Below are 13082 nucleotides of genomic sequence, written 5' to 3'. Positions count from 1 at the left end.
GTTTTTAAAAAAACAAAAAAAAAACAAAAAAACGCTATACTATACATGGTCCGTTGGAAAAAAAAAAAAAAAACACCTTAGTATACATGGTCGCTTTTTAAAAAAAGAAAACGCCATACTATACATGGTCGAGTAAAAAAAAAAAAAAAAAAAACCTTACTATACATGGTCATTTGAAAAAAACAAACAAACAAAAAAACGCCTTAGTATACATGGCCGTTTTTAAAAAAAAAATGCCATACTATACATGGTCATTTGAAAAAAAAAAAAAAAAAAAAAAAGCCTGAGTATACATGGTCGTTTTTTGTTGTTTTTTTTAAATGCCATACTAGTATACATGGTCGTTTGAAAAAAACCCCAAAACAAAACGCCTTACTATACATGGTCGTTTGAAAAAAACAAAAACAAAAACGCCTTACTATACATGGTCGTTTGAAAAAAACAAAAAACAAAAAAAAAAACGCCTTACTATACATGGTCGTTAAAAAAAAACACAAAAAAAAAACGGCTTACTATACATGGTCGTTTGAAAAAAAAAAAAAAAAACGAACAAAAAAAACGCCTTAGTATACATGGTCGTTTAAAAAAAAAAAAAAAAATGCCTTACTATACATTGTCGTTTAAAAAAAAAAAAAAAAAAACGCCTTACTATACATTGTCGTTTAAAAAAAAACAAAAAAAAAACACCTTACTATACATGGTCGTTTTAAAAAAAAAAAAACAACGCCATACTATACATGGTCATTTGAAAGAAAAAAAAGAAAAAACAAAAAAAACGCCATACTATACATTGTCGTTTTAAAAAAACAAACAAAAACGCCTTACTATACATGGTCGTTTTAAAAACAAAAAAAATGCCACACTATACATGGTCGTTTTTAAAAAAAAAAAAACGCCATACTATACATGGTCGTTTGGAAAAAAAACAGAACAAAAAAACAAACAAAAAATGCCTGACTATACATGGTTGTTTTTTTTTGTTGTGACCATGTATAGTATGGCGTTTTGTTTTTTTTGGTTGTTTGAAAAAACAAAAAAAAACGCCTTAGTATACATGGTCGTTTTTTTTTAAAAATGCCACACTATACATGGTCGTTTGAAAAAAACAAAAAAAAAAAAAAAAAACGCCTTACTATACATGGTCGTTTTTTGTTTTTTTTAAACCGCCATACTATACATGGTCGTTTGAAAACAAAAAACAAACAAAACAAAAAAAACTGCCTCACTATGCATGGTCGTTTAAAAAAACAACAAAAAAAAAAACAACGCCATACTATACATGGTCATTTGGAAGAAAAAAAAGAAAAAACAAAAAAAACGCCATACTATACATGGTCGTTTGAAAAAATAAAAAAACAAAAAAAAAACGCCTTCGTATACATGGTCGTTTTTAAAAAAAAACAAAAAAAAACGCCTTACTATACATTGTCGTTTAAAAAAAAACAAAAAAAAAACGCCTTACTATACATGGTCGTTTAAAAAAAAAAAAAAAAAAAAAACGGCATACTATACATGGTCATTTTTAAAAAAAAGAAAACGTCATACTATACATGGTCGTTTGAAAAAAAAAAAAAAAAGACGCCTTAGTATACATGGTCGTTTTAAAAACAAAAAAAATGCCACACTATACATGGTCGTTTTAAAAAAAAAAAACGCCATACTATACATGGTCGTTTGGAAAAAAAACAGAACAAAAAAACAAACAAAAAATGCCTGACTATACATGGTTGTTTTTTTTTGTTGTGACCATGTATAGTATGGCGTTTTGTTTTTTTTGGTTGTTTGAAAAAACAAAAAACAAAAAAAAACGCCTTAGTATACATGGTCGTTTTTTTTTAAAAATGCCACACTATACATGGTCGTTTGAAAAAAAAAAAAAAAAAAAAAAAAAACGCCTTACTATACATGGTCGTTTTTTGTTTTTTTTAAACCGCCATACTATACATGGTCGTTTGAAAACAAAAAACAAACAAAACAAAAAAAACTGCCTCACTATGCATGGTCGTTTAAAAAAACAACAAAAAAAAAAACAACGCCATACTATACATGGTCATTTGGAAGAAAAAAAAGAAAAAACAAAAAAAACGCCATACTATACATGGTCGTTTGAAAAAATAAAAAAACAAAAAAAAAACGCCTTCGTATACATGGTCGTTTTTAAAAAAAAACAAAAAAAAACGCCTTACTATACATTGTCGTTTAAAAAAAAACAAAAAAAAAACGCCTTACTATACATGGTCGTTTAAAAAAAAAAAAAAAAAAAAAAACAACGCCATACTATACATGGTCATTTGAAAGAAAAAAAAGAAAAAACAAAAAAAACGCCATACTATACATGGTCGTTTTAGAAAAAAAAAAAAAAAAAAAAACGCCTTACTATACATTGGCGTTTTAAAAAAAAACAACAAAAAAAAACGCCTTACTATACATGGTCGTTTAAAAAAAAAAAAAAAAAAAAAAACGGCATACTATACATGGTCATTTTTAAAAAAAAGAAAACGTCATACTATACATGGTCGTTTGAAAAAAAAAAAAAAAAAGACGCCTTAGTATACATGGTCGTTTTAAAAACAAAAAAAATGCCACACTATACATGGTCGTTTTTAAAAAAAAAAAAACGCCATACTATACATGGTCGTTTGGAAAAAAAACAGAACAAAAAAACAAACAAAAAATGCCTGACTATACATGGTTGTTTTTTGTTGTTGTGACCATGTATAGTATGGCGTTTTTGTTTTTTTTTGGTTGTTTGAAAAAACAAAAACAAAAAAAACGCCTTAGTATACATGGTCGTTTTTTTTTTAAAATGCCACACTATACATGGTCGTTTGAAAAAAACAAAAAAAAAAAAAAAAAACGCCTTACTATACATGGTCGTTTTTTTTTTTTTTTAAACCGCCATACTATACATGGTCGTTTGAAAACAAAAAACAAACAAAACAAAAAAAAACGCCTCACTATGCATGGTCGTTTAAAAAAACAAAAAACAAAAAAACAACGCCATACTATACATGGTCATTTAAAAAAAAAAAAAAAAAAAAAAAAAACGCCTTCGTATACATGGTCGTTTTTAAAAAAAAAAAAAAAAACGCCTTACTATACATTGTCGTTTAAAAAAAAACAAAAAAAAAACGCCTTACTATACATGGTCGTTTAAAAAAAAAACAAAAAAAAAAACAACGCCATACTATACATGGTCATTTGAAAGAAAAAAAAGAAAAAACAAAAAAAACGGCATACGATACATTGTCGTTTAAAAAAAAAAAAAAAAAAAGACGCCTTAGTATACATGGTCGTTTTAAAAACAAAAAAAATGCCACACTATACATGGTCGTTTTTTTAAAAAAAAAACGCCATACTATACATGGTCGTTTGGAAAAAAAACAAAACTAAACAAAAAAACAAACAAAAAATGCCTGACTATACATGGTTGTTTTTTTTTGTTGTGACCATGTATAGTATGGCGTTTTTTTTTTTTTTGGGTCGTTTGAAAAAACAAAACAAAAAAAAAACGCCTTAGTATACATGGTCGTTTTTTAAAAAAAATGCCACACTATACATGGTCGTTTGAAAAAAACAAAAACAAAAACAAAAAACCGCCTTACTATACATGGTCGTTTTTTTTTTTTTTTTTAAACGCCATACTATACATGGTCGTTTGAAAACAAAAAACAAACAAAACAAAAAAAAACGCCTCACTATACATGGTCGTTTAAAAAAAAAACAAAAAAAAAAACGCCATACTATACATGGTCATTTGAAAGAAAAAAAAGAAAAAACAAAAAAAACGCCATACTATACATGGTCGTTTGAAAAAAAAAAAAAAAAAAAAAAAAAAAACGCCTTAGTATACATGGTCGTTTAAAAAAAAAAAAAAAAAACGCCTTACTATACATTGGCGTTTAAAAAAAAAAAAAAAAAAAAAAAACGCCTTAGTATACATGGTCGTTTTAAAAACAAAAAAAATGCCACACTATACATGGGCGTTTTTTTAAAAAAAAAACGCCATACTATACATGGTCGTTTGGAAAAAAAAACAAAACAAAATAAAAAAACAAACAAAAAATGCCTGACTATACATGGTTGTTTTTTTTTGTTGTGACCATGTATAGTATGGCGTTTTGTTTTTTTTGGGTCGTTTGAAAAAACTCCTTAGTATACATGGTCGTTTTAAAAAAAAAAAAAAAACGCCTTACTATACATTGTCGTTTAAAAAAAAAAAAAAAAAAAAAAACGCCTTACTATACATTGTCGTTTAAAAAAAAAACAAAAAAAACGCCTTACTATACATGGTCGTTTAAAAAAAAACAAAAAAAAAACGGCATACTATACATGGTCGTTTTTAAAAAAAAGAAAACGTCATACTATACATGGTCGTTTGAAAACAAAAAACAAAAAAACGCCATACTATACATGGTCGTTTGAAAAAAAAAAAAAAGACGCCTTAGTATACATGGTCGTTTTAAAAACAAAAAAAAATGCCACACTATACATGGTCGTTTTTTAAAAAAAAAAACGCCATACTATACATGGTCGTTTGGAAAAAAAACAAAACAAAACAAAAAAACAAACAAAAAATGCCTGACTATACATGGTTGGTTTTTTTTGTTGTGACCATGTATAGTATGGCGTTTTGTTTTTTTTGGGTCGTTTGAAAAAACTCCTTAGTATACATGGTCGTTTTTAAAAAAAAAAAAAAACGCCTTACTATACATTGTCGTTTAAAAAAAAAAAAAAAAAAAAACGCCTTACTATACATTGTCGTTTTAAAAAAAAAAAAAAAAAACGCCTTACTATACATGGTCGTTTAAAAAAAAAAAAAAAAAACGGCATACTATACATGGTCGTTTTTAAAAAAAAAAGAAAACGTCATACTATACATGGTCGTTTGAAAAAAAAAAAAAAAGACGCCTTAGTATACATGGTCGTTTTAAAAACAAAAAAAATGCCACACTATACATGGTCGTTTTTTTAAAAAAAAAAACGCCATACTATACATGGTCGTTTGGAAAAAAAACAAAACAAAACAAAAAAACAAACAAAAAATGCCTGACTATACATGGTTGGGTTTTTTTGTTGTGACCATGTATAGTATGGCGTTTTGTTTTTTTTGGGTCGTTTGAAAAAACAAAAAAACGCCTTAGTATACATGGTCGTTTTTTTAAAAAAATGCCACACTATACATGGTCGTTTGAAAAAAAAAAAAAAAAAAAAAAAAACCCGCCTTACTATACATGGTCGTTTTTTTTTTTTAAAAACCGCCATACTATACATGGTCATTTGAAAACAAAAAACAAACATGGTCGTTTAAAAAAAAAAAAAAAAAAAAAAACAACGCCATACTATACATGGTCGTTTGAAAGAAAAAAAGAAAACACAAAAAAAACGCCATACTATACATGGTCGTTTGAAAAAATAAAAAATAAATAAGTAAAAAAACGCCTTACTATACATGGTCGTTTTTTTCTTTTTTTTAAAATGCCATACTATACATGGTCGTTTGAAACAAAAAAAAGAAAAAACAAAAAAAACGCCATACTATACATGGTCGTTTTTTTCTTTTTTTTTAAATGCCATACTATACATGGTCGTTTGAAAAAAAAACAAAAAAACAACAACAAAAAACGCCTTACTATACATGGTCGTTTAAAAAAAAAACAAAAAAAAAACGGCATACTATACATGGTCGTTTGAAAAAACAAAAAAAACAAACAAACAAACAAAAAACGCCATACTATACATGGTCGTTTTTAAAAAAAAGAAAACGTCATACTATACATGGTCGTTTTTATCTTTTTTTTTTAAATGCCATACTATACATGGTCGTTTAAAAAAAAAAAAAAAAAAAAAAAACGCCTTACTATACATGGTCGTTTTTAAAAAAACAAACAAAAAAAAACGCCATACTATACATGGTCGTTTGAAAAAAAAAACAAAAAAAAACAAACGCCTTACTATATATACATGGTCGTTTGAAAAACAAAACAAAAAAAAACAACAAAAAAAACGCCTTACTATACATGGTCGTTTTTTTTGTTTTTTTTAAATGCCATACTCCTCACTATACATGGTGGTTTAAAAAAAACAAAAAAAAACGCCATACTATACATGGTCGTTTGAAAAAAAAAAAAAAAAGAAAAAAAAAACGCCTTAGTATACATGGTCGTTTAAAAAAAAAAAAAAAAAAAAAAAAACGCCATACTATACATGGTCGTTTTAAAAAAAAAAAACGCCATACTATACATGGTCGTTTTTTTCTTTTTTTTTAAATGCCATACTATACATGGTCGTTTGAAAAAAACAACAAAAAAAAACAAAAAAAAAACGCCTTACGATACATGGTCGTTTAAAAAAAAAAAAAAAAAAAAAAACGGCATACTATACATGGTCGTTTTTTTAAAAAAAAGAAAACGTCATACTATACATGATCGTTTGAAAAACAAAACAAAAACAAAAAAACGCCTTACTATACATGGTCGTTTTAAAAAAAAAAAAAAAACGCCATACTATACATGGTCGTTTGAAAAAAAAAGGCCTTACTATACATGGTCTTTTTTTTTTTTTAAAAAGTAACGGCTTACTATATCCATGGTCGTCTATTTTCATAGCCCTTGGTGTGACCCAGCCAGGGGATTGAACCCACGAGCTCCCATTCTCAGGGTGGACACTCTACCACTAGACCACTGAGCAGGTCTTTGAAAAACCAAAGAAACAAAAAAAAACGCCTGACCATACATGGTCGGTTTTAAAAAAAAATAAAAAATAAAAAAAAACGCCATACTATACATGGTCGTTTGGAAAAAAAAAAAAAAAAACAACAAAAAAAAAAAAAACGCCTTACTATACATGGTCGTTTGAAAACAAAAAAACGCCATACTATACATGGTCGTTTAAAAATAAAATAAAATAACGCCTTGCTATACATGGTCGTTTTAAAAAAACAAAAAAAAAACAAAAAAAACGCCTGACTATACATGGTCGTTTAAAAAAAAAAAAAAAAAATGCCTTACTATACATGGTCGTTTGAAAAAACAAAAAAAAAAACAACAAAAAAACGCCTTAGTATACATGGTCGTTTTTAAAAAAAAAGAAAACGTCATACTGTACATGGTCGTTTGAAAAAAAAAATAAAAGACGCCTTAGTATACATGGTCGTTTTTTTAAAAAAAAAATGCCATACTATACATGGTCGTTTGAAAAAAAAAAAAAAAACGCCTCACTATACATGGTGGTTTTTTAAGAAGAAAAAAAAAGCGCCATACTATACATGGTCGTTTGAAAGAAAAAAAAAACAAAAAAAAAAAAACGCCTTAGTATACATGGTCGTTTAAAAAACAAAAACAAAAAAAAAAACGCCATACTATACATGGTCGTTTAAAAAAACAAAAAAAAACAAAAAACGGCATACTATACATGGTCGTTTTTAAAAAAAAAAGAAAACGTCATACTATACATGGTCGTTTGAAAAAAAAAAAAAGACGCCTTAGTATACATGGTCGTTTTAAAAAAAAAAAAATGCCACACTATACATGATCGTTTGAAAAACAAAATAAAAACAAAAAAACGCCTTACTATACATGGTCGTTTAAAAAAAAAAAAAAAAAACGCCATACTATACATGGTCGTTTGAAAAAAAAAAGGCCTTACTATACATGGTCGTTTTTTTTTTTTTTTAAAGTAACGGCTTACTATATCCATGGTCGTTTATTTTCATAACCCTTGGTGTGACCCGGCCGGGGGATTGAACCCACGATCTCCCATTCTCGGGGTGGACACTCTACCACTAGACCACTGAGCAGGTCTTTGAAAAACCAAAGAAACAAAAAAAAACGCCTGACCATACATGGTCGGTTTTAAAAAACAAAAAAAAAACGCCATACTATATATACATGGTCGTTTAAAAAAAAAAAAAAAAAAAAAAAAACGCCTTACTATACATGGTCGTTTGAAAACAAAAAAACGCCATACTATAAATGGTCGTTTAAAAAAAAAAAAGGCCTTACTATACATGGTCGTTTTAAAAAAAAATAAAAAAATAACGCCTTACTATACATGGTCGTTTAAAAAAAAAAAAACAACAACAAAAAAAAACGCCTGACTATACATGGTCGTTTAAAAAAAAACAAAAAAAGCCTTACTATACATGGTCGTTTGAAAAAACAAAACAAAAAACAAACAAAAAACGCCTTAGTATACATGGTCGTTTTTTAAAAAAAGAAAACGTCATACTGTACATGGTCGTTTGAAAAAAAAAAAAAAAAGACGCCTTAGTATACATGGTCGTTTAAAAAAAAAAAAAAAAATGCCACACTATACATGGTCGTTTGAAAAACAACAACAACAAAAAAAACGCCTTACTTAGGCTTTTTTTTCTCTTAAAAAAAAAAAAAAGAAAAAAAAAAGACCATGTATAGTAAGGCTTTTTTTTCTCTAACAAAAAAAAAATTACCATGTATAGTAAGGCTTTTTTTTCTCTAACAAAAAAAAAAAAAAAAAAAGACCATGTATAGTAAGGCTTTTTTTTTCTCTAACAAAAAAAATGACCATGTATAGTAAGGCTTTTTTTTTTCTCTAACAAAAAAAAAAATGACCATGTATAGTAAGGCTTTTTTTTCTCTAACAAAAAAAATGACCAAGTACAGTAAGGCTTTTTTTTCTCTAACAAAAAAAAAAAATGACCATGTATAGTAATGCTTTTTTTTTCTCTAACAAAAAAAAAAACGACCATGTATAGTAAGGCTTTTTTTTTTCTCTAACAAAAAAACAAAATGACCATGTATAGTAACGCTTTTTTTTTCTAACAAAAAAAAAATGACCATGTATAGTAAGGCTTTTTTTTTTCTCGAACAAAAAAAAACGACCATGTATAGTAAGGCTTTTTTTTTTCTCTAACAAAAAAAATGACCATGTATAGTAAGGCTTTTTTTTTTCTCTAACAAAAAAAAAAAAAATGACCATGTATAGTAAGGCTTTTTTTTCTCTAACAAAAAAAAAAATGACCATGTATAGTAAGGCTTTTTTTTTTCTAACAAAAAAAAAAAATGACCATGTATAGTAAGGCTTTTTTTTCTCTAACAAAAAAAAATGACCATGTATAGTGTAGTGTTAACTATCGGTACGTGAGACAATGACGACACCTGTTGATGTTTTCAAAGTGTTCTTTATCGCTCGCTTGCCATGTGCACCAATACAACACATCCGTGTTGCAACATACAATGATAGACACATAGTTCCGATTTATCCAACATATAGTAAGTCTTTCTTTTTCTCTAACAAAAAAAATGACCATGTATAGTAAGCCTTCTTTTTTTGTCTCTAACAAAAAAAAATGACCATGTATAGTAAGGCTTTTTTTTTTTCTCGAACAAAAAAAAAAAAAAATGACCATGTATAGTGGGCGGCACGGTAGTCGAGTGGTTAGCACGTCCGCTTCCCAGTTCTGAGGTCTCTGGTTTGAGTCCAGGCTCGGACCTTCCTGGGTGGAGTTTGCATGTTCTCCCCGTGCCCGCGTGGGTCTTCTCCGGGTACTCCGGTCTCCTCCCACATTCCAAAAACATGCATGGCAGGTTAATTGGTCGCTCCGAATTGTCCCTCGGTGTGCGTGTGAGTGTGGATGGTTGTTCGTCTCTGGGTGCCCTGCGATTGGCTGGCAACCAGTCCAGGGTGTCCCCCGCCTGCTGCCCAGAGCCAGCTGAGATAGGCGCCAGCAGCCCCCGCGACCCTTGTGAGGAATAAGCGGTCAAGGAAATGGATGGATGGATGGATGACCATGTATAGTAAGGCTTTTTTTTTCCTCTAACAAAAAAAAAAAAGACCATGTATAGTAAGGCTTTTTTTTTTCTGACAAAAAAACGACCATGTATAGTAAGGCTTTTTTTTTTCCGACAAAAAAACGACCATGTATAGTAAGGCTTTTTTTTTTCTGACAAAAAAACGACCATGTATAGTAAGGCTTTTTTTTCCGACAAAAAAACGACCATGTTTAGTAAGGCTTTTTTTTCCGACAAAAAAACGACCATGTATAGTAAGGCTTTTTTTTCCGACAAAAAAACGACCATGTATAGTAAGGCTTTTTTTTTTTTTTTTTTTTTTTTTTTTTTTTAAATTCCTAGTCATACTTACTAAACTCATTGCTCCTCTTTCCAGTAAACAGACTAACAGCCCCGTGGTTTAGTGGTAGAGTGTCTACACTCTGACACTGAGGTTGTGGGTTCGATCTGAGTCAAACCAAACGACCTTGTATAGTAAGGCTTTTTTTTCCGACAAAAAAACGACCATGTATAGTAAGGCTTTTTTTTTCCGACAAAAAAACGACCATGTATAGTAAGGCTTTTTTTTCCGACAAAAAAACGACCATGTATAGTAAGGCTTTTTTTTCAGACAAAAAAACGACCATGTATAGTAAGGCTTTTTTTTCCCCAAAAAAAACGACCATGTATAGTAAGGCTTTTTTTTCCGACAAAAAAACGACCATGTATAGTAAGGCTTTTTTTTCCGACATAAAAACGACCATGTATAGTAAGGCTTTTTTTTCCTACAAAAAAACGACCATGTATAGTAAGGCTTTTTTTTCCGACATAAAAACGACCATGTATAGTAAGGCTTTTTTTTCCGACAAAAAAACGACCATGTATAGTAAGGCTTTTTTTTCCGACAAAAAAACGACCATGTATAGTAAGGCTTTTTTTTCCGACAAAAAAACGACCATGTATAGTAAGGCTTTTTTTTCCGACAAAAAAACGACCATGTATAGTAAGGCTTTTTTTTTTTTTCCTAGTCATACTTACTAAACTCATTGCTCCTCTTTCCAGTAAACAGACTAACAGCCCCGTGGTTTAGTGGTAGAGTGTCTACACTCTGACACTGAGGTTGTGGGTTCGATCTGAGTCAAACCAAACGACCTTGTATAGTAAGGCTTTTTTTTCCGACAAAAAAACGACCATGTATAGTAAGGCTTATTTTTCCGACAAAAAAACGACCATGTATAGTAAGGCTTTTTTTTTTCCGACAAAAAAACGACCATGTATAGTAAGGCTTTTTTTTCCGACAAAAAAACGACCATGTATAGTAAGGCTTTTTTTTTTCTGACAAAAAAACGACCATGTATAGTAAGGCTTTTTTTTCCGACAAAAAAAACAACCATGTATAGTAAGGCTTTTTTTTCCGACAAAAAAACGACCATGTATAGTAAGGCTTTTTTTCCGACAAAAAAACGACCATGTATAGTAAGGCTTTTTTTTCCGACAAAAAAACGACTATGTTTAGTAAGGCTTTTTTTTCCGACAAAAAAACGACCATGTATAGTAAGGCTTTTTTTTCCGACAAAAAAACGACCATGTATAGTAAGGCTTTTTTTTCCGACAAAAAAACGACCATGTATATTAAGGCTTTTTTTTTCCGACAAAAAAACGACCATGTATAGTAAGGCTTTTTTTTCAGACAAAAAAACGACCATGTATAGTAAGGCTTTTTTTTCCGACAAAAAAACGACCATGTATAGTAAGGCTTTTTTTTCCGACAAAAAAACGACCATGTATAGTAAGGCTTTTTTTTTTTTTCCTAGTCATACTTACTAAACTCATTGCTCCTCTTTCCAGTAAACAGACTAACAGCCCCGTGGTTTAGTGGTAGAGTGTCTACACTCTGACACTGAGGTTGTGGGTTCGATCTGAGTCAAACCAAACGACCTTGTATAGTAAGGCTTTTTTTTCCGACAAAAAAACGACCATGTATAGTAAGGCTTATTTTTCCGACAAAAAAACGACCATGTATAGTAAGGCTTTTTTTTTTCCGACAAAAAAACGACCATGTATAGTAAGGCTTTTTTTTTTCTGACAAAAAAACGACCATGTATAGTAAGGCTTTTTTTTCCGACAAAAAAAACAACCATGTATAGTAAGGCTTTTTTTTCCGACAAAAAAACGACCATGTATAGTAAGGCTTTTTTTCCGACAAAAAAACGACCATGTATAGTAAGGCTTTTTTTTTCGACAAAAAAACGACCATGTTTAGTAAGGCTTTTTTTTCCGACAAAAAAACGACCATGTATAGTAAGGCTTTTTTTTCCGACAAAAAAACGACCATGTATAGTAAGGCTTTTTTTTCCGACAAAAAAACGACCATGTATAGTAAGGCTTTTTTTTCCGACAAAAAAACGACCATGTATATTAAGGCTTTTTTTTTCCGACAAAAAAACGACCATGTATAGTAAGGCTTTTTTTTCCGACAAAAAAACGACCATGTATAGTAAGGCTTTTTTTTCCGACAAAAAAACGACCATGTATAGTAAGGCTTTTTTTTCCGACAAAAAAACGACCATGTATAGTAAGGCTTTTTTTTCCGGAAAAAAAAAAACGACCATGTAGTAAGGCTTTTTTTTCCGACAAAAAAACGACCATGTATAGTAAGGCTTTTTTTTTTTTTTCTAGTCATACTTACTAAACTCATTGCTCCTCTTTCCAGTAAACAGACTAACAGCCCCGTGGTTTAGTGGTAGAGTGTCTACACTCTGACACTGAGGTTGTGGGTTCGATCTGAGTCAAACCAAACGACCTTGTATAGTAAGGCTTTTTTTTCCGACAAAAAAACGACCATGTATAGTAAGGCTTATTTTTCCGACAAAAAAACGACCATGTATAGTAAGGCTTTTTTTTTTCCGACAAAAAAACGACCATGTATAGTAAGGCTTTTTTTTCCGACAAAAAAACGACCATGTATAGTAAGGCTTTTTTTTTTCGGACAAAAAAACGACCATGTATAGTAAGGCTTTTTTTTCCGACAAAAAAAACAACCATGTATAGTAAGGCTTTTTTTTCCGACAAAAAAACGACCATGTATAGTAAGGCTTTTTTTCCGACAAAAAAACGACCATGTATAGTAAGGCTTTTTTTTCCGACAAAAAAACGACCATGTTTAGTAAGGCTTTTTTTTCCGACAAAAAAACGACCATGTATAGTAAGGCTTTTTTTTCCGACAAAAAAACGACCATGTATAGTAAGGCTTTTTTTTCCGACAAAAAAACGACCATGTATATTAAGGCTTTTTTTTTCCGACAAAAAAACGACCATGTATAGTAAGGCTTT

General features: G+C 29.8%; 1 protein-coding gene across 3 annotated transcripts in view; it reads right to left on the bottom strand.

Moving 5' to 3' along the window:
- LOC144006389 (uncharacterized) overlaps positions 1–13082 on the bottom strand; it is a 59435-nt gene that overhangs the window by 6034 nt on the left and 40319 nt on the right. The gene's annotated exons all lie outside the window — the stretch shown is intronic.

This window comes from Festucalex cinctus, chromosome 18 (assembly GCF_051991245.1).
Source record: "Festucalex cinctus isolate MCC-2025b chromosome 18, RoL_Fcin_1.0, whole genome shotgun sequence".
In the NCBI taxonomy this organism is placed as follows: Eukaryota; Metazoa; Chordata; class Actinopteri; order Syngnathiformes; family Syngnathidae; genus Festucalex; species Festucalex cinctus.
Note: the sequence above shows the minus strand (reverse complement) of the source record. Positions and strands in the feature narration are given on the sequence as shown.